The sequence below is a fragment of the Panthera uncia genome, assembly GCF_023721935.1.
Source record: "Panthera uncia isolate 11264 chromosome B3 unlocalized genomic scaffold, Puncia_PCG_1.0 HiC_scaffold_1, whole genome shotgun sequence".
Classification (NCBI taxonomy): Eukaryota; Metazoa; Chordata; class Mammalia; order Carnivora; family Felidae; genus Panthera; species Panthera uncia.
Window position 1 is genome coordinate 130,956,847 of NW_026057582.1, and position 27,828 is coordinate 130,984,674.

General features: G+C 41.7%; 1 non-coding gene across 1 annotated transcript; it reads right to left on the bottom strand.

Moving 5' to 3' along the window:
- Positions 1 to 4,366: 4,366 nt before the first annotated feature.
- TRNAQ-UUG (transfer RNA glutamine (anticodon UUG)) lies at positions 4,367 to 4,451 on the bottom strand. Its single transcript has one exon. It is a non-coding gene; the product is annotated as a tRNA-Gln (tRNA).
- Positions 4,452 to 27,828: the final 23,377 nt, after the last annotated feature.

Sequence of the window (27,828 nt, forward strand, 5' to 3'; positions counted from 1 at the left end):
TTTCATATCTCCCTCTTAAATTGATCTTTTTAGCTTTATGAAAAGTCTCCAGCAATGCTTCTTGACTTAAATGTTATTTTGGTTTATTTTTACATAAACATACCAGTTTTCTTTCCATTAGTAGTTTCATGGCCTATCGTTTCATTTATTTTAATTTCAGCATTCCATGCCCTTATAGTTCAATTATGTCTCTTATAACAAGCATATAGGTGGGTCTCTTTGACTGTTATGTTTTGTGGTTTCATTACAATATATTTAAGTCCATACTCCTTCTCTCTTCTACTTGGATTTCACTGGGCTACCCAAATCTGGAGTTTGTTTTCTTTCCATGATTACAAAAAATATTTAGCCATTATGTCATTGAATGTTGTCCTCTCCCCCATTCTGTTTATTATCTCCTTCTGGAACTCAAAAATACTATGTATCTTCTTATACCCCCTTCTCTATATCTTAATACCTCTTTCACATTTTTAATCTCTACATTCTGGATGATTTCACTGGAATTATCTTCCAGTTTGCTAATTTTCTCTTCAATGGTGTCAAATCTGCTGTTTGATATTATCAGTTCTGCTTTTAATGTTATCTTTATTGTCATACCTGGAAATTCTGCCTCATTATTTCTAAAACCTATTTTACTGCTATGTTATAGTCCTTTGTTCCTTTTTCATGTCTTCATTTATATTAACGTTAAAAATGGATGGTTTCTGTGTGTGTGTGTGTGTGTGTGTGTGTGTGCATGCATGTGTGTGTGTGATTGTATACTAATAATTAATTCTACAGTCTGCTGTTTTTGCTAGCTTTGCCTCATGGTGGTGTATTTACTTGTGTGTCTTCTGATTTTTTGTTATGAGCTCCTCATATTTCTTGGAGCCTTACCTGCTGGAAGCATAGCTTAACATTTATGTTTGCTTTGAAAGATCACATGTTTTTTGACCACATGTATTTGACTATATGAATCCAAGTCACGATCTCACATGAGGGCTAAATTTTGGTTTTGACTCTTCATGGAAAAAAAAATTGTTTTGTCTCTACCCACCTGCCAATGAGGTGAAGACAGTCAAGTTTCATGACTGTCTTCTTTTACATGACAGGTTTTTCTATTCATTTATACTTCCTTTTCATATTTATCCTTCCACTCAGGGCATAGCACTTTGGGAACCCAGTTTGGTGCTAATGATTTTTATTAGATTCCCTACATTGAGTAAGCCCTAGATTTATCTCAGCCACATACTTTGCCCACTCCAAAAAATAAAAGTTCAGAGCCCCCAAATGTTTGGCAAGACCATCATCTTTTTTTTTTAATTTTTTTAACGTTTTTATTTATTTTTGAGACAGAGAGAGACAGAGCATGAACAGGGGAGGGTCAGAGAGAGGGAGACACAGAATCTGAAACAGGCTCCAGGCTCTGAGCTGTCAGCACAGAGCCCGACGCGGGGCTCAAACTCACGGACCATGAGATCGTGACCTGAGCCGAAGTTGGCCCCTTAACCGACTGAGCCACCCAGGCGCCCCAAGACCATCATCTTTTTAATGATATCAAAAGGCATATTAAGTCTTATGTCTTTTCTTGAGCAAGTTCATAGTCATCAATTATCTTCACCTTATATCTGTTAATTCATTAACATTTGTAAGATCATGGTATTTTTATGCTATTACTCCTTTCTCATTGCTTAGCTGTAACATTCCTATAAAGAGAATATTCACTGTCATCAAGCCTTTTTCGTTACCCTGAATAGTGGAGCCAGATTTTGAAGAAGAAAAAAATACAGGATGGCTATTTAAATTTGAATTCCAAATAAACAGCAAATAATTCTTTAGTATCGTATTTGGAACACACTGATCATATTTGGAACACACGAATATGGGGAAAACCTATTGCTTCAGAAAAGGAGGGTATTCCTTCAATACCACTTTTAATCATTAGCACATTCGTTTGTAGCTTGTGGCTGAACCCTGATGAATTTGACACCTTTGACATATATAAGAATTGTGATGATGCCAACCCAAGAGCAGAAAATAATGATGATTTTTACAAAACCCCGTCTTTTCAAAGGACTCCAGTCACCTGCCATTTTCCATGGAGTACAAGTTAAAGTCTGTGGACCAACCTATATGGTCTTCTTCCTCACCCACTTGGGTCAGTTCTTTTCTCTGACTCCATTCCCGTTATTTCATACCTACTCTTTGCCAATGACACTAGCCTTGTCGTTCCTGGGATATGGCAAACACACTTTTATGGTGGAGCTTTTACACTGGCTAGCTCTTTTGCCTGGAACACACCTCTCGCTGATAATCACGTGGCTAACCTCCTCAAATGTTTCAAATATTTGTTCACCTGTAATCTTCACACCGTGTCTTAACTGACTGTCATACTTAAACTTAAACTGCTCTTGGGGCACCTAGGGGGCTCAGTCGGTTAAGCATCCAACTTTGGCTCAGGTGATGATCTTGCAGTCTGTGAGTTCAAGCCCCACATCGGGCTCTGTGCTGACAGCTCAGGGCCCGGAGCCTGCTTCGGATTCTGTGTCTCCCTCTCTCTCTGCCCCTCCCCTGCTCATGCTCTGTCTCTCTCTCTCTCTCTCTCTCTCTCAAAAATAAAATAAACATTAAAAAAACTTTCTTTAACTGAACCTGCTCTCACCAGGCACTCCTGATCCCTTGACCATCTTCTGACTTTTCCACTTTCCTGTAATATTTACATCTTTTAATGTTTCATATAACTTACCATTTTGTAGTTATTTTTATTTTCTCTCTCCTCCTGGAGATAGTAAGTCCCTGAGAGCTGAGATTATCTATCTGTTTAATTCACTGTCTTCCAAGTGCCTAGAACAGTGCCTGGCACATGAGCACTCCTCTAAAAAAATGTTAAATGAATACATAAATAAATGCATGGACAATGATCATTCTGAATTAAGAATTCTGTATCGCGTTAAGAATATAAGGGAGAATGAATTAAAGAAACACAAACAGGCAGAGCACTCCACATTTTTCATTTTAAAATCTCTGTTATATGAGTTAACATGCCCCACAGACCAGGTACAAAAGCATGGCCGCTGATCCATGGAGGAGAATTTCACTTCCAAAGCCATCAAAGCAAGGGAGGAAAAAAAAAGTATTTCTAATAGTTTGTTGCCACAGGGGATCTCCAAAACCCAGTGTGGATAAATCAAATCAAATTGCAACAGCACAAGGCCACAACTGTAATTCTCAGGGACCTAGGGATGTTTGAGACATGCTAATTTGATACAAAACAAAAGCCACACCACTATTTGGAATCATACTCATTAAATAATGTTTCAACACATTTCCCTCAGCTATTTATTTTTTCACAAAGGATTTTTTTTCTGTTGTATGTTCCCGTTTTCTAAAGGCTTCATGTCTTATCCCTGCCAGGCCCCTCTCCATACCTCTGGTCAGATTAGAAAGTGGTAACCCAGGAACTTTAACAATTCGAAGAGTAAATCAAAATGGCACGTGCATCTGAAGTCATCTTGGTAGCCCCTTGTCTCTCATGAAGGCCAACGGCCCTGGAAATGGAATGGAAGAGCCAGCTGTGTGGGGACCATGAAGGCGGGGGGGGGGGGGTCTCTGATTCACCAGCCTGCTGTCACTGCAGCCCTTACGTTGTGACGAGCAAGAGACTAGGTGCGCGTTTCTGACTCGGCCTTTGTCAGCCTTCGAAGGGGATCGTGAGTTTATGTAATGTTATTTATCACCTTTACACTCTAAGTTTGAGAGAAGTGTATAGAATCCTTGTACATCCACGTTTCCAAGAATAAGCTTAAAACAAAGTAGATATCATGTGCGTGAGCTGACGTCACTGCTCCGTTAAGGTTTCTCCCTCTCATATGTAGCACGGAGCTCTAGGGCCATCTCTGTCTTGGATGCGGCACTTTGGATTGGGTGCTTGCGTGGTGTGCCGGACGTGAAAAGGCAGCAGAAATGGCATTGTGTGTGGGTGAGGATAAAGAAATGCCACGGGAATGGAACGATAATGTATGTGCCATGGAGTGAGTCATCAGTCCATGCACATGAGGTGACTGTTGTGTGCCAGCACATTGCTGGAGATTTTCATAAATTATTTCCTTTAAAAATAGAGAATAGGAACATAACCCAGAAGGTTGGCACCCTCAAGATGGTCTTATATACTGTTAGCCACAGATCAAAGAGGCCCCAGGAGTAAATCTTGTTCATGTGAGACCAAAAGATGAAGATAGAACATGGAGGTTCTTTTTTTTTTTTATTTTTTTAAATGTTTTTCTGTTCTTGAAGGAGAGAGAGACAAATCATGAGCAGGGGAAGAGCAGAGGGAGAGGGGGAGACACAGACTTCGAAGCAGGCTCCAGGCTCTGAGCTGTGAGCACAGAGCCCGACGCGGGGCTCGAACCCACGGACCGCGAGATCACGCCCTGAGCCAAAGTCAGACGCCCAACCGACTGAGCCACTCAGGCGCCCCCAGAACGTGGAGCTTCTTGGAAAGAACTGAGTCACAACACAAGAGGAGCCCATTGTTCTGTGCTTCAAGAACCATCTTCTCCCCCGTATGTTCCTTTCTTCACTCAGGAAGGAAAGAAGGGGGGCACAGAGGGAAGGAAGGGACAAAGGAAAGACACTAACCCTAATTGAACCAGGCAGCATGCAGATGTTTTACACAAATCGTTTCAACTGCCTTCACAGTTGCCTTGTGACATCAATGTTATTATCCCCATTTCTCCCACAAAAGAACTGAGGCTCATCGAGATGACTGACTGGTCCATGGTCATAGAACTAGTAGCCACATGCTCATATTTGAATTCAGATCTGTCTGTATGCAAATCTAGACCTTTCGGTTGTCATTGTTGTTCTAAGAACCATAAGCCAGCACATTCTCCTCACTGCAAAGGCCAGGATGCTTGGGACCCAGTGTTTTCTTCAACTGAATTCACCAGTTGGACCCTTAAGTTTGATATATATTATTTTTTCTTATAATCCTTCTATATCTTATTCCTTTCACATTAATCTTATTATACCACTTGTTTGAGAGCATTTTTGCCTGCACGTACACCCTTCGTGAGGCTCAGAGAACACTGGGAGTTTGGGCTTCCCAGTCTTGCCCAAGAGCTCCCTAAAATACTTGGAATATCAGACAAACGCTGAGTATCACAGTTCCATCATGAGACATGTAAAGAGTGGACAATATTCTCCAGCACATAGGCAAATGTTGTGCTCGCGAGCAGCATAGAGAGAGTAACAACCCCTGTGTGAGTTCAGCTGTCACATGCTCACTTATCTCGGCCAGGCTCTTGGATTGGCATGCCAAAGCCTGGGTGGGTGCATTGCGGACATCTTTGTCATACCTGGAGTGTTTTCTGAAGTTCCTCAGCATGGGCTTTTTTCCACTTTTTCCCAAACCTGAGTGGAGGAGCTCAGTGGTATGGGTGTATCATTCACAATAGGTCAGGTCAAACCACGGAAACAACTTTTCAGTGGCTTGAGCAACAAAGGCTCATTTCTCTGCCATATTATACATCCTTCACAGGTTCATGGGGAGCTCTGTTTCCCATCACCCAACTCTGTAACCCAGGGAAACAGAGATGAGAGGTAAATACTGGACTCAAAGTTTCCGTCTGGATATAGTGTCTGTCACCCTCACTCACCTTCCTTTGGCCAAAGCCAGACAGAGGACCACCACTATCTTCAAAGGGCAGAGGAAATATAGTCCAGCCTTGTAACCCCCAAAATAACTGGAAGAATGTGGTGGACCTCACTAATGACAACTTCCTTGAGTCCACAGCCTTTGCCCTTATCCTTCTTGGTTCATGTCAGCCTCTTGGCTTTTTTCTTTTGCCCTTCTTGACTTAGATCCCTGTGCTAGCTTGTTCAGGCTGCCATAACTAAATATCACAGACTGGGTGGCTTAACCAACAGACATTTATTCTCTCACAGTTTTGGAGGCTGGAAGTCCAAAATCAAGGTGTGGGAAGGATTGTCATCTGGAGAGACCTCTCTCCTTGGGTGCCTTTTCTTTGTGTGCTCATATGGCCTTTCCTTGGTACCTGCACACACACACACACACACACACACACACACACACACAGATTGAGAGAGAGAGAGAGAGAGAGGACTTGAGAATCTAGAAGTCCAAGATCAAGGATTTGGTTTCTTCCAAAGTGTCTCTCTTTAGCTTACGCATGGCCGCCTTTTCTCTGGGTCTTCATCTGGTCTCCCCTCTATGTCCACGTGTGTTTTTCATCTCTCTTTGTGTGTCCAGACACCTCTTCTTACAAGGATACCAGTCATATTTGATGATGGCTCACCCTAATGACCTCCTTTTACCTTAATCAGCTCTTTAAAGGCCCCCTTTTCCAAATACAGCCACATCCCAAGGCACTGGGGGTTAGAACTTCAACATATGAATTTGGGAGAGGCACAGTTCAGCCTTTAACAGTCCCCTCACTCACTATCATTCTTCATCCTACCCAGGTGGGAATCTGCTTTCTCCTTCTCAAGTCCATCTTCTGCGCAGCAGCCATGAGACTGATGTTGCACGGCGTTTGAGAGAACACCTACAAACGCCCCTTGGTCTAGGCTGGCACTCACTGCCAGTCGGGTCAGAAAAGCACGCAGGTCTCCCATTCTTCTGGCATATTGAGAAGCCAATGGAACTTGTGTGGCTGGACACACTGGCTTCCCTTTTTATGGAACAAGCGTGAGAGCAGTCTTGCATGAGGGGAATAAACATTGTGGTTTATGCATTAAGCAGTTTGGGCTTTTGTGCCAGATGTTTAGCAGAGTGCTAGGAAATGCCAGGAACCTAGTAACTGGAAGCACTTGCAGGCCCTTGTCCTGGAGACAGGGAGAGCCCTGGTCCAACTAGACTAGACTATCCTCACTGCTTGCCCCATGGCAGTCAGCTAGAAACACAAATCTAATTTTATTCCACGGCCCGAAACATGCCAATGATTTCACATTGCTCATAAAATCTCTGACCATGACCTTGGCCAAAGTAAGGTCTTAACCGTGATCTTCAAGGCAAGAACTGGCCCCATCTGCCTCTTCGGTCTCCTCTTGAATTTCTCACCCCTTCCTTGCTCATCATGGTCGAGACAGCCTGCTCTCCATCACTTTCCTTGAAAATCTTGCATTTTATCCTGCTTTGATGCCATCGTGCACAGTAGTGCCCGGGCCTAGAATGCTCTTCATGTCGCCAGTTCTTTCTTAGGCTCCAGGTCGCTATTTCGGTGTTGCTTCCTTAGAGAGTCCTCCTCGGCTCCTTGATATAATGGATCTCTTCAAACTAACCCTCCTGATTCTTAAACACTCTATTTATTAGATTCAGAGCACTAATCAGTATAATAATGGTAATTATATTTACACACACACACACATGCAAGTTATATGATTTTTCTCTCCAATACTTGGTTCTCCGCTATACCCCAACATAAAGCAGAGCGGTGCTATCTAGTAAATATGATCATATTTTTGTGCTATTTGACTCCTATGGGGCCCTTTTAGTTTATCACCATAAAATGCTATGCATACATCAGCTTATTATTTCTATTAATGATATGAGCCATACTTGCTTAAGACCATTTCCAGAACAGGCAGAGTCATAAGAAGAGGGGAAAATAGAAAGGCGAGGCCAGTGTTACAGATTCTGCGCTGATGCAACCACTTGCTTCCCTGTGGGTAGGGCGATGGGGCTGTGTGGTCAGATAACTAAGACACTAATGGCCACACAGCTTCCTCACGACCCAACCGAAGCCAGTGGTTGATCACTGCTGGCACTCGCCAGATAATGATGGCTGGAGGGAATCTACAGTGTTAGCGAGGGGCTGGAAGGAGGGGAAAGAGCCAAGATATGTAGAGTGCCTGCTGGGTGTCATCCAATCCTCGGGCACGGGAGCTATGTATTATGTTGCTCATTTTACTGACGAAGACACCAAGAAATGTCGAGCACCCTTACCTTAGAACACTCACCCAAGATGTGGTAGAGTTAAGACCTGAGCCCAGGTCTATGTGATGTGGAAACTCATATTCTCCCCCAGCACCTTTCAATCCCTGCAGTCCCCAGGGCTACTTTGGTTTAGAAGGCATGTTCACACACGTTGTCCAATTTCATTCTTAATGTGGTCGTTTCCCTAAAGGACCAAGGAGGGATCAAATCTCTATGTCACCATTTGTATAGTGCTTCTGTAGGATATAGCTCTTTAGGGACCCATATCCACCTTTGGGACGGACCCTACAGCAATGGTTACTTGCCTCTCACTGGTTGGAGTGGACTGGGACAGAAGTGGACCAGGAGCCATTGACTGAGCTGAGCCAAATCCACTGCTCCGGCTATCTGGAATTGAGCACGATGTTATAACCTATCTCTGCTACTACCAGCACTGAGAGAACCCACCTGGAGTCCTGGAGTAGCCACATTCTACCGAGTGTGTCAAAAACCCACACGAACTGGTATGTAGAGAAGCAGGTTGAAAATGCCGTGTTTAAAGACTAATGGTTGAGAGATTCCTCCAGAGGGAAATGGAAGGGGACCCAGAGGACAGCAAAGATAGCTCAGAGAGAGACAGAAAGCGACATACATCGGGGAACCCTCTCCCACAACACAGCTCCCCGTTCCTTCCGAAAGCTCTCCCTTTGGCTCGACCTGGATTCAGTACCTCTCGTTTCTCTCAAGGAAACCATCCCTGCTTTTTAAAATGGCGGTTCTGTAAGATGCACATACCTGTTCTGCCATAGACACCTTTCAGGTAGAGATTTAACACCTGGTTTAGATAAATACCTTCCTCCATGACGTTCAACCAGATTGTAGCAACCAGAAAGCAGTAGTGAAGTCCTTCTCATGCCCAGGCCCATCACATTGTTCAGTAGTGTGTGTGGGGTTTGATTCCATGACAATGACGGGGTTATACCCTCTTAGGGCCACAAGAGGAAAATGCGGGACTCATGGCACCCAAGTCATTTGCTTTAAATTACACTGAGAATTAAGGTTGTTTTCCCTATGCTTTAGGAACTATTTTGGTGATTTATATTTCGATATAATTAAGGGAAGTAAATATCGCTCCGGGAAACAGTTGGAGCCAAGTAAACACCTCAGTTCACTTAAGTGACAACAGTTATTCCTGTAATTTTTATGCCAACATATATCTTCTTGAGAACTTGGTTATATATTAGTAATGAGAGAAGTATTCTACTGGATAATGTGAAAAATAAGGGAAAAACATTTTAAGTGCAAGTGAACCAAGATTACAATTAAACTGGTAAGCATTTTTTTTAATGTTTATTTATTTTTGAGAGAGAGAGAGAGAAAGGCTGATGGGGGAGGGGCAGAGAGAGACTGAGAGGCAGAGAATCTGAAGCAGGTTCCACGCTGTCAGCCCAGAGCCCCACATGGGGCTCAAAGTCAGAGTTGTGAGATCATGACCTGAACCAAGGTTGGACGCTTAACTAACTCAGCCACCCTGGTGCCCCAAACTGCTCAGTATTTTTAAATGGAACGATCCTTGGGCATTCTTTGGTAATTGAATACGAAGTTCCACAATTGCCTGCTTTTGGAGTTTTCTGACACCTGTCATTCACAGAAAATTCATACTATGTTTGGTGCTAGAGACAGCAGAAAGACGTAGAAGACATTTTTTTTTCTCGAAACTCATTGGTCCTCAGAAAAATTGCCAACGCAATCCAACTCCACCATGAAGCTGAGGGTCAGCCCCAGCCTTTCTGCTTCCTTGCTTGTCTCCTTTGTATCCTACATACTGACCCTTTCCTCCACCCGGGCCTGTCTCTTGACAGGAGGCATTTCTATCGCCAGCATCCTGATGTGTGCTGTGTGGGTACATCGTGTGCGGAATTCAGTGCATACAGATACTCGTGGTTTTGTGGGCTGAGTTTCCATTGCTTTCATCAAAGTCTTGAGTACTAGTAATTGCCAACATTTGCTATAAAATTACTATGTGCCAGGCACTGTTCTAGGAACTTTACATATATATATACATATATATATATATATATATATGTATGTATGTATATATACGTATATATATACATATATATATATGTTTATTTATTTTTGAGAAAGAAGAGAGAGAGAAAGAGAGCAGGGGAGGGGCAGAGAGAGGAGGAGACATAGAATCCGAAGCAGGCTCCAGGCTCTGAGCTGCCAGCACAGAGTCCGACGCGGGGCTGGAACTCACAAACCACAAGATCATGACCTGAGCTGAAGTCAGCACTCAACCGACTGAGCCACACGGGTACCCAGGAACTTTACTTATATGAACGCATTTAAGCTTCATGACTCTAGAGGAAGCATTCTTATTATCCCCATTTTACAAAGGAGGAAACCAAAGCACTAACTAAAGAGTTAGCTCACTAAAAACACACACACACACAAAACAAAGCTCATGAGATCTGAATCCTGGAATCCAGGAACCCAGCGGGTGACCCCCCCCCCCCCCCCGCCCCCCGGGGCTGTTTTTAATGACAGCTTTCCCAGATCCCTTTCAGGGCCCCTGACATCCCATTAAGACAGTAAAGCAGTTCTGGAAATTGGAGTGGCCAGGCCTGGCCTCTTGGCAATATTAGGACACTCAAATCACAGGTTTTTTTTTTTTTTCTTTTTCTTCCATTCTATTCACACACACATACGCGTGCGCGTGTGCACGTGGACACACACACCCAGAGACACAGACACTCACGCGGTCAAGTGCGCCTTCGCGAAGACCATGCTATTCATTTCTTCTGGCTTTTACTTTTCTGAATGACAAAGGCCATACATAGAACTTCTGTTCTGTTTTGGTTTTTTTGTTTTTGTTTTGTTTTGTTGTTGTTTTTTTGTTTGTTTTTGTTTTTGTTTCTGTTTTTTGGTGCTCACAAGGGGTTCCGATCTTTCTCATACAGTCCTACGAGCTAGGTATCAGTTTCCTTATTTTTATAAATGAGAAAGCAGACACAGATGTCAGGAGGCTGGCTCCACATCACTTAGCGGGCAATAGACACCTCTGTCACCCCAAAGACACTCCCGTGTTCCTCTGAGCACTGAGGCACCGGCCGCCTGCAATTTTTGCCATCCGCTTCATGGTCTCAACAAACTCTAATCTTGCTCCTGCCACCTGGGTGCTCAGAGGGCCACGATCCCTCTTCCGCCTGCATCTCAGGTGACCCAGATCCAAGTGGTCGGGCCCCACTCTCCCACCCATTTCGCACTCGCTGTGGCCATCTGCCTCGACGCATTGAGGGCTCTCTCTCACATGCTTGCTCAGAAGTCCCAGATCTTCCTCCAGGAATCCCCCCTAGGTGCCTCTCGTGGCAGAATGTTTGATGTGGGCTCAGGCTTTTAGAGAAACAGGTTGCTCTTGAGATTGAGAAGGTTTCTTCATCTACGACTCCAGGCCAAGTTAGAACCAGTCTGCTACCCAGAGAGAGAGACAGAGAGAGACAGAGAGAGAGGGAAGAAAGGAGGGAAGGAGACCACAGGTCACGAGGTCCCTTCGCTAGACTGCAGCGGGGCAAATGCTTAACAAGCAGAGGTGATACCAGCTTGCTGGATATTTGGAGGATGTTCACTCGTCTACAGGGAGCTGAGCCAATGGCTTCCCCCTTTCTGTCAACAGTGGCACGGAAATCATCATCATCATTAAGGCTCGTGAGAGTTCAGTGTTATCGAGCCACGGTCACAAAAGGTTTCTGGCAGTCACCCCGTCTTCTTCTTCCTTTTATTTTTAAACCACATTTTATTTTGCTTTCCCAATATTCTCCCCTGGTGAAAATCTGCAGTTGCACACGTGGACCTAAATCAGCTAGATAATTGAGTTTTTACAAAACAGGCTTTGGACCTCGCCAAACCAATCAATGACCGAGCTTGTAGGTGTACTTTGGACTCATTTGTCTAGGTTAATTCTAGCAAAAACAACAAAATCCAAACAGATTTCAAGAAAGTTAATAAAGAACTCAGAGTGGGTATATTCACGCACCACAGAGCCAACCAAAGCAGAAAGTGAAATGAAATAAAAGCACGAGAACCCCAGCCCCAGTAAAAAAATAAAAAATTAAAAAAAAATTAAAAAACCCTCAGGATTCTGCTGTTGACCCCCGCTCCCCTATCTTTCCCACATCACTGTAGGATCTGTGTTGTTTCAGACCCTCTTGGACTTGGCCTCCCATTCCCTGCCATAAATTTGATCTTCCTACTAGAAGACAAAATTTACTGTCCTGACTATTGGCTCTTCATGATCCTTACATGTAACGTTGACCCATCCTCTGTTGTCCAATCTTTGGTTATTTCCAATAACTACCTTGTCTGAACTATCTCCCTACAATCCAAGAATCTCTGGCGATCACCTCCTCCATCAGTGTGCCTCGATCGAATCACCGTGAAGCCACATTCCAGCCTGTAAGTTTACCACTTAACATGGCATGGAATGAATAAAGCTGCTGAAAATATTGTAGACCTTAGGTTCCAAAAGCTATGGGAATTACCTACAAGGCCCAGTAACATCATGGCATACGCAAGTCTAGTATTTGAATCCTGATTCTCAGCCAAGAAGTACCTCCATTCGTTCCCGCTAAATGCCCGTTGTAATTGCTGGACATCGCGGACTTTGCTAGGATATATGCATAACCTAAAGGCCACAGAACATTTTGCCCCAAGTCAGCCATGGCTGACTTAACCACGTTGTCTCCCAAGAAAGCCCTAAGGCAACCTTACACAGAACACATTTGAAAGCCTGGCACCAACTATTCTGTGCCACCTCTGCCTCCATTCTAGCCCAAGGCATTTTGCCAAGTGGTGTTGGAAGAGGCATTCCTTACGCAGGACCGTTTTGCATGGTCAACTCTGAGAAGGAAAATTGGAAACTGTAGGAGCCACTTAGAAAAGCAGATCTAATTGGGAGACCTGAAATGTGGCCAGGTCGCCTGGCTTCACATGCCATTCCCAAGGTTCAAGGATTTTGGCTTCACTCTCATCCAACTGGCACCATCTCACAGAACACAGGCCACTTACCAGCAAATCAAGGAACAGATTTACTCTTCCTGCCACCCCCCACCCCCAGGAACAGCTGCACCTGAACAAACTTGCAAGGTTAGCCTCGCTATGCAGTTTATGAAAACCTTCCCTGGCCCCCACTCCTAACAAAGGCCCAAGACAAATCTAACCCAAGTTTTCTGGCCTCTGGCCCACGGCCCCATGTGACAGCTCTTTGCACCTAGTTTACTAACCCTCATGATTTAGCTGTCTCAACAGGGCCTGCTTCGGGACAGGAAAGAGAGGTTCTCACATATCTCTCGTCGCATCTATGCTAGTTCCTTTTGCACCTGGGATCTCCTTGGGGGCCTCTTAATCGAAGTCTGACTAAGCCTGACCTTGCCTTGGTTTACGAGGGTAATGAAATCACAGCCCCAGGTGGGCCAGCTGCAGGTGCACTTGTGTGACCATTCAGAGCTTTGTTATTTCTGTAATTTGTCACATGCTGTCTCCTGCTTGGGGTAGTGCTTTACAACCCAATGAATGCGTTCTCTTATTAAGACAAATCTTGTCCATGCCAATCCAATTAAATCTATAAAATTAGCCTGGAAATTTTAGAGACGTGGGCTGTGATGTAGTTGTTTTTCTTTTCTTTCTTTCTTTCTTTGTTTCTATTGTAAGTCGTTGGGCCAAGGCTCATTATGATTTGGGAAGCAAAGAAGGTGGTGGAAAGAACAGCTAGTCAGATGTCAGAAGGCCTAGGTTTTATCCCAGTTCTGCTATGGGATCTTGAGCAAATCGCTTCTCCCTATGGGTGTTGGTCCCTTGATAATAAAATTAATGCTTTGGACACTTTAGTTGGGATCATACCTTTCATTTATCGAGTTACCTGACGGCATTCCAGACATCTGCACAAAAAGTCTGCAGGGTGGGTGTAATGTTGTCAGCTGTGCAAATACAATCACTAGACTTCAGTGACTCATCTGATGCCAGACAGTGAAGATGGAGATATGGGTCCAAAACCCATCCACATACTTCCCAATTGATAACCTCCACTCTTGATCGACTGAGTCTTAGAGAGAACATTTGGAAGTAGCTGAGTTAATATCAGTTCACAAGACCGAGTTCTATCAGTAGGTCAGTTTCTAACTCCAAGGTCCTAGACGAGTGTATCATCTCATTGCCAGCCACCTTCACAGCGGACCTTTCATTCTCGATTCTCAGAGAATTCAAGGTTAACTCTTCTAAAACACAGACACAAGAAAAACTAAAACTGAGCAAATTCTGTTATCCTTTTACCTAAAAGTAGAGGCGAAAAATAATTCATTTCTCTGGACACAATAGGTTAACGCTGGTCCCAAACATGAACTTCACACTACTGTTTTATGGCGCCCACCAAGCACTAGGTTTCACTAGTGTGTGTGAAGCAATTTGTTCAATGAAAAATGTGATCATAAGTAAACTGAGGTGGGAATGTGAATGGGTCCAGTCACTGTGGAAAGCCGTGTGGAGGATCCTCAAAAGATTAAACATAGAACTCCCATATGACCCAGCAACTCCATTTCTGGGAATATATCCAAAGGTAACAAAAACACCAACTTGAAAAGATACCAGTACCATGATGTTCGTAATAGCATTACATACAAGAGCCAAGACATGGAAACAAACTAAGTGCCCGTTGATGGATAAATGGACAACAAAATTTGTATATATATGTGCGTACATTATATATGTATATGTATACACACACGCACAAACACACACACACAGTGGAATATTATTCAGCCATAAAAGTTTAGGTAATCCTACCGTTTTTGACAACATGTATAGACCTTGAAGGCATTATGCTAAGTGAAATAAGCCAGGTAGAGAAGGAGAAATAATATGTGATTCCACTTATATGGGAAACAAACAACCAAACCCATAGAAAAAGAGGTCAGACTTGCGGTTACCAGATGCAGAGGGTAGGGGAACAGGGAATTAGAGAAAGGGGGTCAAAAGATAACAATTTCCAATTATAAGGTAAGTCAGTCCTAGGGCCGTAACATACAACACGATGACTATAGCAAACGCTGCCGTATGACGTACGAGGAAGTTGTTGAGAGACTAATCCTAAGAGTTCTCATCATGAGATTCTTTTTTCCTTTATTCTTCTTTCTTTTCTTTTTATTGTATCAAAATGAGAAGATGGATGTTGGCTGACCCTGTCACGGTAATCATTTCACAAGATATACGTAAATCAAGCCACCACACTTCAAACTTATTCAGTGATGCATACCATTTATTTCTCAGTAAACCTAGAAAAAAAAAAAAAAACAGCTGTCGATTAATTGAATCAAGAGGGTATAGACTCTGAGCAAAAAATGGCCAAGATATTTAAATATTTGCAGTTATCTAGGAAATTATTCTTTCCTAATATATATAAGAATAAATTATTCTTTCCTAAGATATTTAAATATTTTCAGTTATCTAGGAAATTATTCTTTCCTAATATATATAATTATTCTTTCCTAATATAAATACAAAGTCTATAGTGCCACAGATTTATTTCTTTTCAAAAACTATGAATGACGATCACGTTCTTTTGTAAAATGTGGGTGAGTAAATCTGATAAAGACAATCTTTCTTTGGGACTTTAGACAATCAATATCTTGGATGAAGTCTGCATATCTGAATTAATAAACTGAAATACCAATAAAATGTCATCACAGGCTCACAATGTACATAATGAAACATTACTATGTTAGGAAATGTTACTTCAGTTGGTGTGCAGATTAAACAAGGCTGAAAAGGCATTTAGCTTTGTTTTATAGTTTGCCAAGCAAAGGGATAATATAAACAAAGTTTCAGAGGGAAATGTTTAAGCAACTTAAAATAATTATTTTCAAGTATTGTAATAGCTTTCATTTGCATAAAAAGAATTAAATTCTGATTAAAAAAAACTTCTGTATTCATTAAATCAAGGGTGCATTGTTAGAATTTAGGATTATTATTACTGCATTTTTGTAAAGTATTAAAACTGTATTTCATTTAAATATCCTATAATTCTGATTATTCACTAATTTACATAGCGAACCTTCCAGATCATCCAAAATAGTGAGGTGGAATGACAAGAGGTAGACTATATTTTGCAAAACTAATTTGACAATGAAAAATGTACTAATTGAAATTATTAGACTGTGCTGTTTCAGACTGCTCCTGTTGAATTTTTCTGCCAAAGTAAACATAATTTCTGATGTTGAATAATATATTTCTTAATACATTCATTAATAGGTGACATTCATCATTAATACTTTTTTAATTTTTTATGTTTATTTATTTATTTTGAGAGAGAGAGAGAGCATGCACGAGCAGGGAAAGGACGGAGAGAGAGAGAGAGAGAGAGAGACAGAGACAGAGAGAGAATCTTAAGCAGGCTCCATGCTATCAGCATAGAGCCCATGCAGGGCTCAATCCCACAAACCGTAAGATCATGACCTGAGCTGAAATCAAGAGTCAGATGCTTAACCAACTGAGCCACGAGGGTGCCCTTCATCATTAATATTTCTATTTTAGGCATGAATTTTCACTTTCTAGATTTCCTTAAAATAAGTCATATGTGCTTATGAGGAAGAAAGGAAGAAAAGGAGGGAAAGACAGAAGGTGGGAAGGAGGAAGAAAAAAAAAGAAGAAAGAAAGAAAGAAAGAAAGAAAGAGAACTTAGCCTAAATTCTTAATGATAAGTACATTTTCCTGGTGGGTTCCCAATAGCAAATCAAAATTCAATTCAGTATCTAATAAAATTATGAAAGTCTTTGCTAATGTAGAAACCAATTCTTCCATTTTTAGAGACATAAAAAATGAGTATTCAATAATTATTTCTCTAAACTGTATTTCAAACAGTAAGTTACCATTACTTGGAGAAAACAAGAAAACTATTCTTGGTAGAGCTTGTGTCTCCTTATATAAAAAATCAATAAATAAAAATAAAAACATCGAAATTTCTTTAGTTCTTTACATGGTAAAAAAAAGAAAAGAAAGAAAGAAAGAAAGAAAGAAAGATGCACACAAAAAAAATTAAGATCATTGATTTATAAAACTACCATCCATATCAAGAAACAGAATGTTATCAACACCACAGAAGCCCCCATATATTGAATCCCAATAAATATCCACTGTGTGTTCCCCAAATATAACTATTTATTTTTTTAAGTAACACTTGTGTTTCTTTAGAGTTTGTCACCCAAAGCAAACTGTTGCCTGTTTTATGAACCTCATGTTTATGGGCTCATATAGTACGTACTATTTTGTACCTAACTTCTTTGATAAAAATTATATTTTTGTAACGTCTTCATGTTGAATGGAGCCATATTTTGTTCATTTTCATTACTTTGTGATATTACATTGTATGTATATATAGCAGGTGTGCAATTATACCATGATTTACCACTCTACTGTTGAATAACCCTGATTGGAGCCATTTGCAAACCTGGGCTTTTACAAAAATATTGCAATAAACATTTTTTTAATGTGCCTCTTGTGTACGTAGGCATGGATTTATATTTTAGGATATGTCTTGGAGTAGAATTGCCAAATCATAGGATTTGCCTACCCTAACTTTAATAAATAGTGGTAAAAGTTTTTCCAAAATGGTTATTCCAATCTAACTCTTACCAACAATGCGTGGGCGTTGTCTTTGCTCCGTGTCCTTTCTAATACTTGGTGTTATCTGCCTTTCACCATTCCAGTGGCTGTATAATGGAATCCCATGCTCTTAATGAGTATTTTCCTGGTAACTAATGAGACTGGGAAGCTTCTCACACATTACTGGCCATTTGGAAGTCTCCAATCCAACTGGAATTAATTTTTATATATGCGCTAAGACCGGGATCACATTTCATTTCTTTCCATCTGGACATCCAATTACTTTGACGGCATTTATCAAAAAGACGGCCCTTTCTCCACTGTTCTGAAGCGCCATTTTTGTCACGAATCGTTTGCCATATACATATGGGTCTCCTTTTTATACTATCAGTGGCGGTGTCTAACCACCGACCTTTGCACCGATATTTTAATGTCTTACTTGCCATATAGTGCAATAATTCTCTCATTTGTTGTTCTTCTTTAAGTGTGTTTTGGCCCTTTGGAAGTATTGGCTTGTCAAGTTCCACTGGAAAACAAAACAAAATACAACTTGGTAGGGTTTTGAGTGGGATTGTATCGATTTGGGGTCAGTGATCCAGGCAGTTTAGGGACCATCAGAAGCTGAGCAATAGTGAAGACCCAGCTACTTCCAGTTCATCACTCTTTTTTTCTTTTTAATGTTTATTTAGTTTGAGAAACAGAGTGTGTGGGTAAGATAGGGGCAGAGAGAGAGATGGGGAGAGGGAGAGAATCCCAAGCCAGCTCAGCACTGTCAGCACAGAATCTGACTCAGGGCTCGAACTCGCAAACAGTGAGATCATGACCTGCGCCAAAATGGAGTGGGATACTTAACCCACCGAGCCACCCAGGAGCCCCTCCCGTTCATCCCTCTTTAAATTCTCTCCAAAGTGTCTCATAGTTGTGTAGAAATCCTAAACATCATGCATTGGATTTATTCCAACGTATTGAATCTTTTAATACACCTAGATTATATCTTGTAATAATTATTTTTCATTTTCTGTTTGTTGCTATAATATAGAAATGCAGTTTCTATATTGACCTTCCATTTAGCAAATGTGTTAAACTCTTTAATTTTATTAAATCCTATCACTTATCCCAGCAAAATTGTCAAAACGCTAGGGAGATTCCCACCTGCAGCTGTGAAAAGGGGTCCCCGATGATGGCCTCAGCTCTCTGGGCTGCAGTCTCTGAGGTTCTGGCCCTCACTATCCCGTCACCTCCTTCAAGCAAACATTTCTTTTTTAAAAGATTATGCAGCTTTTTTTTCTTGCCCTCAGTAAAATGGTTGGTTTGAATTACCTAATCTTCCATCACTAAAATTAACCTCCAAGTTTCTTTATTTGACAAAACAGAATCCAAATGTAAATGCAGAAAGATTCTTCCCATTAAACTACTCTTCAGCTCTCCCTAGGTCTAAAAAGTTTATTAAATTAGAATTAGGAGATGGGGCAGGGGAGAATGAAGAATATTGTCAAACATGCTTTTAAAGTTAGTTTCTATAATATTTGTAACTGGTTAAAGGAAAAATCATTACATAAGAGAAAACTATGCTTCCTCTTTCGTGACATAGGCATTATTTTAATTAACAAGAAGAAAACTACTATGTTAATGAAAACAGTAAATGCCAATCAATGAGGGCTTATGCGTTCTGAATTAAAACTGCCATTCTTATATACGGGTGTTAGTGCCAATGATTCAACAGCTATGTTTTTGGTTTTGGTTTTGACTTTGGTTTGTCTCTTTACCACCTTGGGCATGGAATTTGGTCTGATTTTTATTTCTTAAAAATATTCATTTTTATTGCTTGTAGTTGTACCAAAACACACATTGCTATTACATTAACAGCAGAATAGTACAATAATATGCATAAACACACTCAAGAGATTAGGAGGAATCCCACTATATTTATTTTCCTTGTGGCTTGGGTCATTTAATTCAGATTTTCAATGCCAGAAGGGCAATTCAATTTATGTGAATATTTCTGAGAAGGACAGTAATTACATAGCCAGATTTTACCTGAGAAAATATGTAGAAAATTCAATATGACCAGCTTTATCTAGATACGCCTTGAGATGCTCAAAACACAGCTGGACTCTTTAGATAAAGCCAGGAGAGTAAATAGATAGTTTTAAGGGACATTTCATTATAGAGAAAGTAAGAAATTTTCAAAAGCCATTTTTTTGCCATGCCCTACTGTTATGGAATGTGCCAAAGCTCTGAAATTAATTTTCAAAAGAATCATGATATAAACATTATTGACAAACAGGAGTCTAGTAGGCCTTTCATTTAAAGTCAAAGAAATTTTGATAAATTGCTTTGGGAGAAAGGAGCTGAAGACATAAATATAAGCTGCATATGGAGTAGATAAAGAAGTGAGAAGTATAAAAAAGTGAAAAGTATAAAAAAGTGAGAAGGTAGAGGTGTAAAAGGACCGGTAAAGGGCTGATGTGCCTTAAAAAAAAATGGCTGGGTATCTTAAACAAGGTACCCAACTAGGGGAAGTTGTGGGCAGATAATGACATCACTGAATCAGAGCTCACAGAGGTGAGGCAGTTGTGGAGGATGACCTGGGTCAAGATATGAGGAGGGGTGGAGGATGAGTGGAGGGACGACACAACCCTGGAGGTGAAGAGGTCAAAAAACTGAGATGTCATGGTGTGAATTATCCACTCGGAAATGGAAATAACCCAGGATCATGGCAGGGATATGGGGAGAAGGAAATATTTGGAGTCACGTGCCGACAGCTTTGATCAACAAGAGAAGACAACAAGAAAGCTGGAAGAAACAAAAACAGGACAGCTAGGAAGAGGGTATAACACTTAATAGCGTAAGGCTCCAAAAATAAGGAGTTAAGGTTTCAATTCCATTTTTCCACAAAGGTGAAGAGTGATGGTGTAGAGTGGAAAGATATGTTTCTAATAAAATAAACAGTATCTGAAATTTAGGCAAAACATCCCAAAGTAAGCACTACTTGGGGAAGTGCTATCTGGTCAAAGACAGTTTCCTCAACCATAAGGTGATAGAAAAGATCCCTATTTTAACAACCTACTGACTTTCAAGAAAGCCACAAAACCTGCCCCAATACCAACAGCAAGCAGGTCAATTGCATAACGTAAGGTTACCTCTTACGTCAGCAACAACACAAGAGAACCAATTTGATGTCATTGAACATATTTGCTGAATTAGATTTACAAATGTCTGTTAGAGTCAGAAATATGTAAGTGGAAGTTTTATCTATGGAAACAAGCTGTATGTCCAGATGGGCCCCCACAGGGCAGAACTGCCTTGGCAAGATCACATTCTTTCAGCGACATTTATTAACACCCATCACATTCCTGGCACTGGGCTAGGCACTGGGGATCCAAGTGTGTTGATACCCTAGTGGTGTTGGGGATAGTTCTTTGCTTTTTCGGAAGTCAATATTTCCAGTCCTTTTTCGGTCTCTCGGTGGGATATACCAAATTAGCATTTAGTAATTAGAAGAAAGGTTAATGAACCCGGAAGGAGTGGAAGTATTAAGGGGTCTTTCCTCTAATCCCGATGTCAGCAAGCTATGCCCCGCCTGTCTTTGGCCCAGGAAGCCTAAAATGTTTACTATCTGGATTTTACAGCATAATTTTACCTACCCCCGATCTACCCCGTAGCAAAACCTGATGAGATATACACGTTCCATATCTCTTGATTTCGGTCTCCTGAATTCGGGCAAGATTGCGTAAGTGGCGTCAACAGATTCTGGATTTGGTGGTCTCCTTCACTAGTGTGCCAGAAACAAACTTTTTCTTTTTATTAGTCACCTAGTCATTCTTCGGCTACAGTAATGTCATTAGTGGTCATTTTTCTTTGGCAATGTAGATTTCATTAGATTTCCAGGCCAACTCTATCTTTGAACTAAATAAGCATCCAATTCTCTCGAAGGACTTCTGTTAGATACTGCCTCTCGAAGACCGTGAATACTATAGTCTAACTTAGGGATTGGTGGATACTTTGTGTAAAGAGCTAAATAGTAAATATTTGGGGGTTTTCAGGCCTAATGCTGTCTTTTGTAACCACTCCACTCTGTCAAAACCACTGAACCTTGTCACTGTAATGGGAAAGAAGATGTCGAAATTTGAAAATGAATGAGGCAGGCGTGTCCCAATAAAACTTTATTTATAAAAACGGGAGGTGAGCTGGATTTGGTCCCATGGGCCATGGTTTGTCAAACCCCGATATCATCTGTTCTTATGTGTTCCAGCTCAAGTCTTATTAGTATCTGTTTTCATTTCCTACTATATCCACTTCACAAGTGAGGGAAATGTCATTGTCTCTCTTACCTCAGAATGAGTTGTGTATTTGGATAATCCAATCAATTGACTAATATAATTTGGGGGAGAAAAATGAACCCATAGGGTTGGCAGATACAAGTGGAACCCCAGACCTGCTTTTGAATTTTTCCAGTAACTCTAGTAGCCTTAAATTTAATCCCAAAGAGCTGTGAGTGTTCCATTTCAGCCCTCAAGCAAGCAACTCCTCCTACCTGTATTTCTGGTTAGACTCTTACTGGAGAGCATCACCTTGCAAATCTGAGGATGCTACCTTCTACCTGGAAACCAGGGCTGGTCACCATGCCCCTGAGTGTTGTTCCCTTCGGGTAACGACTCTAAATGTGTAAGCAAATGGGTCACCCGACTAAAATGAGGTCAATAAAATCTTCTGAGGCACGTTCCTTTTTTGATGGATGAACTGAAATGAAACCCATTTCAGAGCCTACTTTCAGCAGAATAATGAATTCTGTGTTTCCAATCACTGAGGGTGAAACTATAACAGATAGCATTCTGCCCCACTGTCTGTGAGATCTAACTCGTCAGAGGTCATAACAGATCTTCCCTATTAACTAATGAAGGCCAGACGACATTGCCTTAATAAAACTGAAATGTCACTTTGGGTTGGAATTGATTTTCTTACTTGAGGACCTTTGAGGCTTGCAAATCAGAATTGCCTTGTATTCTCACGTCCGAAGGAGGTCGACTTTCCCAGGGTTTGCTTAAAAAATGCAGATTGATGGGAAAGGTTTGTGTTGGGTCAGTATGGAATGGCCTTCTCTTGGGGGCTTGAATTATTCATAAGCATCCATGTGTTTTGTGTTTCTTGCTTAACACTGTGGAAGGTGGGGGCAGGAGGAGAATGTAGCCAGCTGCAAACATAGATTCCTTCTAGAATGAGGTTAGCAGTTAGAGAAGGCGGGGGGTGGACAAGGGTGGAGCCTGGATCTAATTTTACAGGAATCTGAACCAATAAACCTTGAAACTAAGCAACTGGCCAACAGCTGAGGGTATCCAAGTTTTATGTTACCTACGGTTCATTTTTGACAAGCTGTGTACTCTTTAAGCAAAGGCCAAAAAAAAAAAAAAAAAAAACAAGCCGTAAAACCAACTGTCTATCTTCTGATTGTACATATAGCTATTTGGGGCTGCCTCTTATAATGACTTCGCGGTGGGCTGGCTCCTGTTGATGGGCAAATGTGCGACTGGTGTAGGGATATAAGACTCAGAAGAGCTAGGTTCTGCCTCTGGCTTCTCTCCCTCTTAGGTCTGTAGGTCTAAGCATGTCACCTAGCATTTCTGAGCTGCTAAATTCTGATTCTGATTCTGTAAAATGAAGCTCCATAAAACGAAGCTCTGCAGGCCTTTTCAATGGTTTTCAAGTTTGGGAAGATACAGAACACTTGTCTTCAAACAAAGCATTCCCTGCAAGTCATAGGGGAAACACAGAAAATACCTAGGACTGGTGGGGAGGGCTGCACAGGAGAGATGTTGAAGCTTTCAACTTTCCCAACTTGGTAGGATTGGTCTAGGTATTTCCCCTGATCCCATTCCCCCAAATATCAAAGATGGGAAGTCAGGAGAGAGGCACAACCCACTCTTCCTCCAATTCCCCCATCAGCCATCACGCTTACAGCCCCCCCATCCTTTCTCCCGTAGTTCACAAACTCCAGATCTTCATAAAATTCCTCAGCTGAAAATCTGGGAGTGGTCTTGTCTTCACAGGAGACCCAGAGTGAACCACACTGAAAAGGTCCTGTTTTGGGGGGCTACCTCCTGACTTCAGAGGAATCCTGTGCATGTATACTATTTTTGAGAGCAGTTGGGGAAGGAGGGAATGAATAATGGTGAAAAACGAAGAGAAGAAAAGATCCTTGGATTCATGCTGTTGTGTTGGACCTGGAGGGCCAAACTCGGGTCTTAATCTGGAGGGAGAACAAGACACATACGGTTACATCAACATCTGAGGGCCTGAAGCAAAGTTCCAGCACCTGTATTTTCCTTACCAAATAAATGCTTGTAAGGAACCAGCTGGCACCCCCTACAGCTAATAGTCACCTTATTATCGTGGAAATGTGTTCTCGTGTCCCAGTGGAGTTGTCCTTTGTCGTCTGTGCCTTTACTTGGTTCTCAGCCCCGGACAATAAGCAAGCTATATATATTTTTTCCTGATGAAAAGAAAATATGCCACCTTTTACCAGAATGAAACCTTCTTATGGAGAAACAGTCCAAGAAAAACATCCAGGGAAAACCCTGCTTTGGCCTCAAAAATCTATGACCTTAATGCTAAATGCAAAAAGGTGATTTTTAAAGCCGAAAAAGACATGTCTAAAGTTCAATTCATGTTTTTTTCTTGCTGTGAATTAAGGCTCTGAGGACAGTGACCTTAAAAGGGTAACATTCCTTTAAAAAGGGAAAGAAATCGTGCCTGCCCTCAAGATAGCCACTGAATGGACAAAATATGCATTGATTATGCATGCAATTACTCAAAAGTTTGTTATTTTACAGAATTGAATTCTTTCCTGCTGAAGTCCAATGCTGAGTAATTAAATACAGACTGTGCTTAATTTTGTCACAGAACAAATAGCAGAGGTTATGGAAAGTGTTACGGCTTCACAGTCATTAATATTCCACTGGGGTTGGAATAGATTAGCAAACAAACAACACAGCAGGTTAGGGCTGTGCGAATCTATTCAAACCCCACATAATGAATGTGAAGAGTGATCTGAATGTCTAATATCAGTCACTCGGCAGAAAGAGAAAATGTCTCGTGCTCCTTCCCAAGGCTTCGAAAGAGCTGTTTATTTGGCAAAATTTGCCTCACTTACTATTATAATCAGACCTCCTGAAATAAATTGCTAATAGTTGTCAAGCTAAGTGCACTCCGGTTTTGTTTTGTTTTGTTTTGTTTTTTTCTCTAGAAAATTTCTAAATTTCCCAAGCTGTCCCAAGACTTCCTATTCGGTAGCTCTTTCAAGGACAAGGATTCAGAGCAGACTCCAGCCCCGGGAGATTCAGATGTGTGTCCGTTTTTGCTCTTTTCTACACTCTCCTACCAGGACCCACAATCTTCCACCCGTCTTGAAATCAATGACCAAATGTGGTTACTTTCACTTTCTAGCGGAGATGATGGGGTACACAGCCATTTATGTGACTTTTTTACCGACGTTTTTAGGTAAAGACAATCCAGAGAAGGAATTGCACACCAAGGGATCAAAGAGAAATTTTCCGATTCAAAGACGGAGGAGCAGCATCTACCTGGGACTCTGGATGGTGGGAGCGGGGAATCAAAAAATGAAACGTAGGGAAAGAGAGCAGCCAGAAAATAGCAAATCTGATCGTGACCTCTGGTGGAGAGGGGCAAAGCGAGATGAAGTGTGACAGAATCAAAGGGCCAGGGAAGGAAGCCGCAAGTATGTGGAGATCCCATAGTGTTTCTCCTGCAGTGTCAGGAGACTGCCTCTCCAAGACCATGATGGCGCCCTGATGGCACAAAAATAAAACAGATTTATCGGGAATTCACCGAAGATCCTCTGAAGGGGCTTGATGACTGTCATCATTTTCTACTAGATCAAAGCTGTGACACGACCCTGGCGTGGGAATACAGACAGCAAGAAAAGCCAGAATGTAGGTGACAAAGGTTTCTTTCAAAGCAAACATCACCCATTTTTAATGTTTCCCAAGCTGCCATCTTGGCATTACCAAGGAAAACCAGTAAAAGCTTTGTCCTACGTCTACAGAACTATAGCAGCAAGTAAAGAGTCCATGATATGATGAAAATAGCAATACTAAAATGTAATAATTTTAAGAGAGGAGATGAGGGGAAAGAAGGAAAACCGTTTTGAGTTTCCTGTACGTCCGATCCACCGGAGGGCACAAAAGGAAACTGGTTTCAAATCCATATGTTACTGGCTCTCACTGCTTCCTGCCCGTACAAAGAACTCTATTCCCGATAAAGCCTCCTGGCTGCCACCAAGGGAATGTCTCCCACGTGCTCATGTATGTACCCATCAGCATCCATGGAGCATCCCAAGGGAACTCACATCTCGGCTGGGTGCCATGCTACCGCCACCCGTTGAACACTACCAGTGGTTGAGTCTGCTACCCTTGACAATGCTACCACTAGCCCTAAGAAATGTCTACCACCTCCCTCCACACGTTTCAGAATTCCATCGGAGGAAGCTGCAATTTCTGTCACCTCCACCCCAATACCACTCCACTGCATCAGACCCCTATGGTGCCCAAGCTGGCTGGTGGTCTAGAGGAAAATCTTGACCATTCCCCTTTATATTCTGATATGACAGTATCGGCTCAGTCTGACTTCCATATCTGGGGTGAAACAGCATTGCCAGTTTTTATTTTGAATGTTTTTGTTCTTGTGATGAAAACAAGACGTCTTCTCTGTGGCAAAGCTGGACTCTCACTGAAGTGTTATTCATCGCTCGGCACGGCAGCACTCTGGTCCTCCCCTTCCAGCTATCCGGTTGTGCCTGACCCCCTCTTTCCTTGAAATAAGTTCTTTACTAGAAGACTCTCATGCAAACAGATACCTGATGGGCCTGCCTCACGAGCCCAGCCAACCTGCCCAGCCTGGCTCAGATGTCGAGACAATGTACACCCAACAAGAAATCCTACTACAAATACTAGGAAAATCTCCCCACATCCATTTAGCGTGTTTACTTTTAAAAGAATATGTTCACATCATTTTCTCTTAATCCTGTTGCATTGAAACATGGCACAGAGTTGTAATCACTGGAACATTCTTTTTCTAGAGACCTAGCCTCTTAGAATGTCTCTGAACACCTGAGCAAATAGAATTGAGTGCCAAAGCAAGAACTAATCAGCAATCTTGGGCTTTTAAAATGCAGCCGGTAGTCTGTTGTGAAATCATTACCCTGTTGATATTGAAGGATATTTCTCTTTTTTTTTCTGCAGGGTGAAAACGCTAAAATCCTCATCCAATTGGGCCACAGAAGGGCTGACAGCAAGGAGAGAAAAACTCCGATCGCCAGGACGTATTGTTGTTACTCTATCACCACACTCATCGCGTTGGATTATAATTTCTTTCTGACTCATCTCTGTTCCCCACCAGCTCAAAACTCCTGTCCATCTTGTTCACATGGTACCCTCAGCACCTTGCCAAGCCTGACACATAGGCTATTCACAGTAAATATTTTTGAATAAATGACTTTAATATCTCCTGAGGTTTGAGTTATAAGAAGCTTATCTGTTTTCATTTTACTCTTGTTTTCTCTCTGCCCTCTTGCTTCTGTCTGAAGCTTAGAAAAAGTGGGTGTCAAATAAATAGCTGACCATTGAATTTTGTTTGATTTCTCTGGATAGGACACAGGTTAAGAAGAAAAAAGTGGCTTACTTTCCCATTGGATTGACAATATGAAGATGCTCATGTGCTTTACATAGGGAGCTACAGTTCCTCAACAAGATACACTTTCAGAATCCTGGAGGGGCGCCTGGGTGGCGTCCAACTTCTACTCAGGTCATGATCTCACAGTCTGTGAGTTCGAGCCCCGTGTTGGCAGCTCAGAGACTGGAGCCTGTTTCAGATTCTGTGTTTCCCTCTCTTTCTGCCCCTCCCCTGCTCATGCCCTGTCTCTCTCTCTCTCTGTGTCAAAAATAAATAAACATAAAAAAATAATAATAAATAAATTTAAAAAAAGAATCCTGGAACAAGAAGCTTAATTACCATGGCTTCAATATTTAATATTAACTATGAAATATAAATTGGATAAGTTTTGCCTTAATCAAAAAGGTTGATAGCTTCTTTTTTTTTTAATGTTTTATTTATTTTTGAGAGAGCGAGACAGAGACGGAGAGTGAGTGGGAGAGGGGCAGAGAGTGAGGGAGACACAGAATCTGAAGCAGGCTCCAGGCTCTGAGCTGTCAGCACAGAGCCCGATGCGGGGCTCGAACCCATGA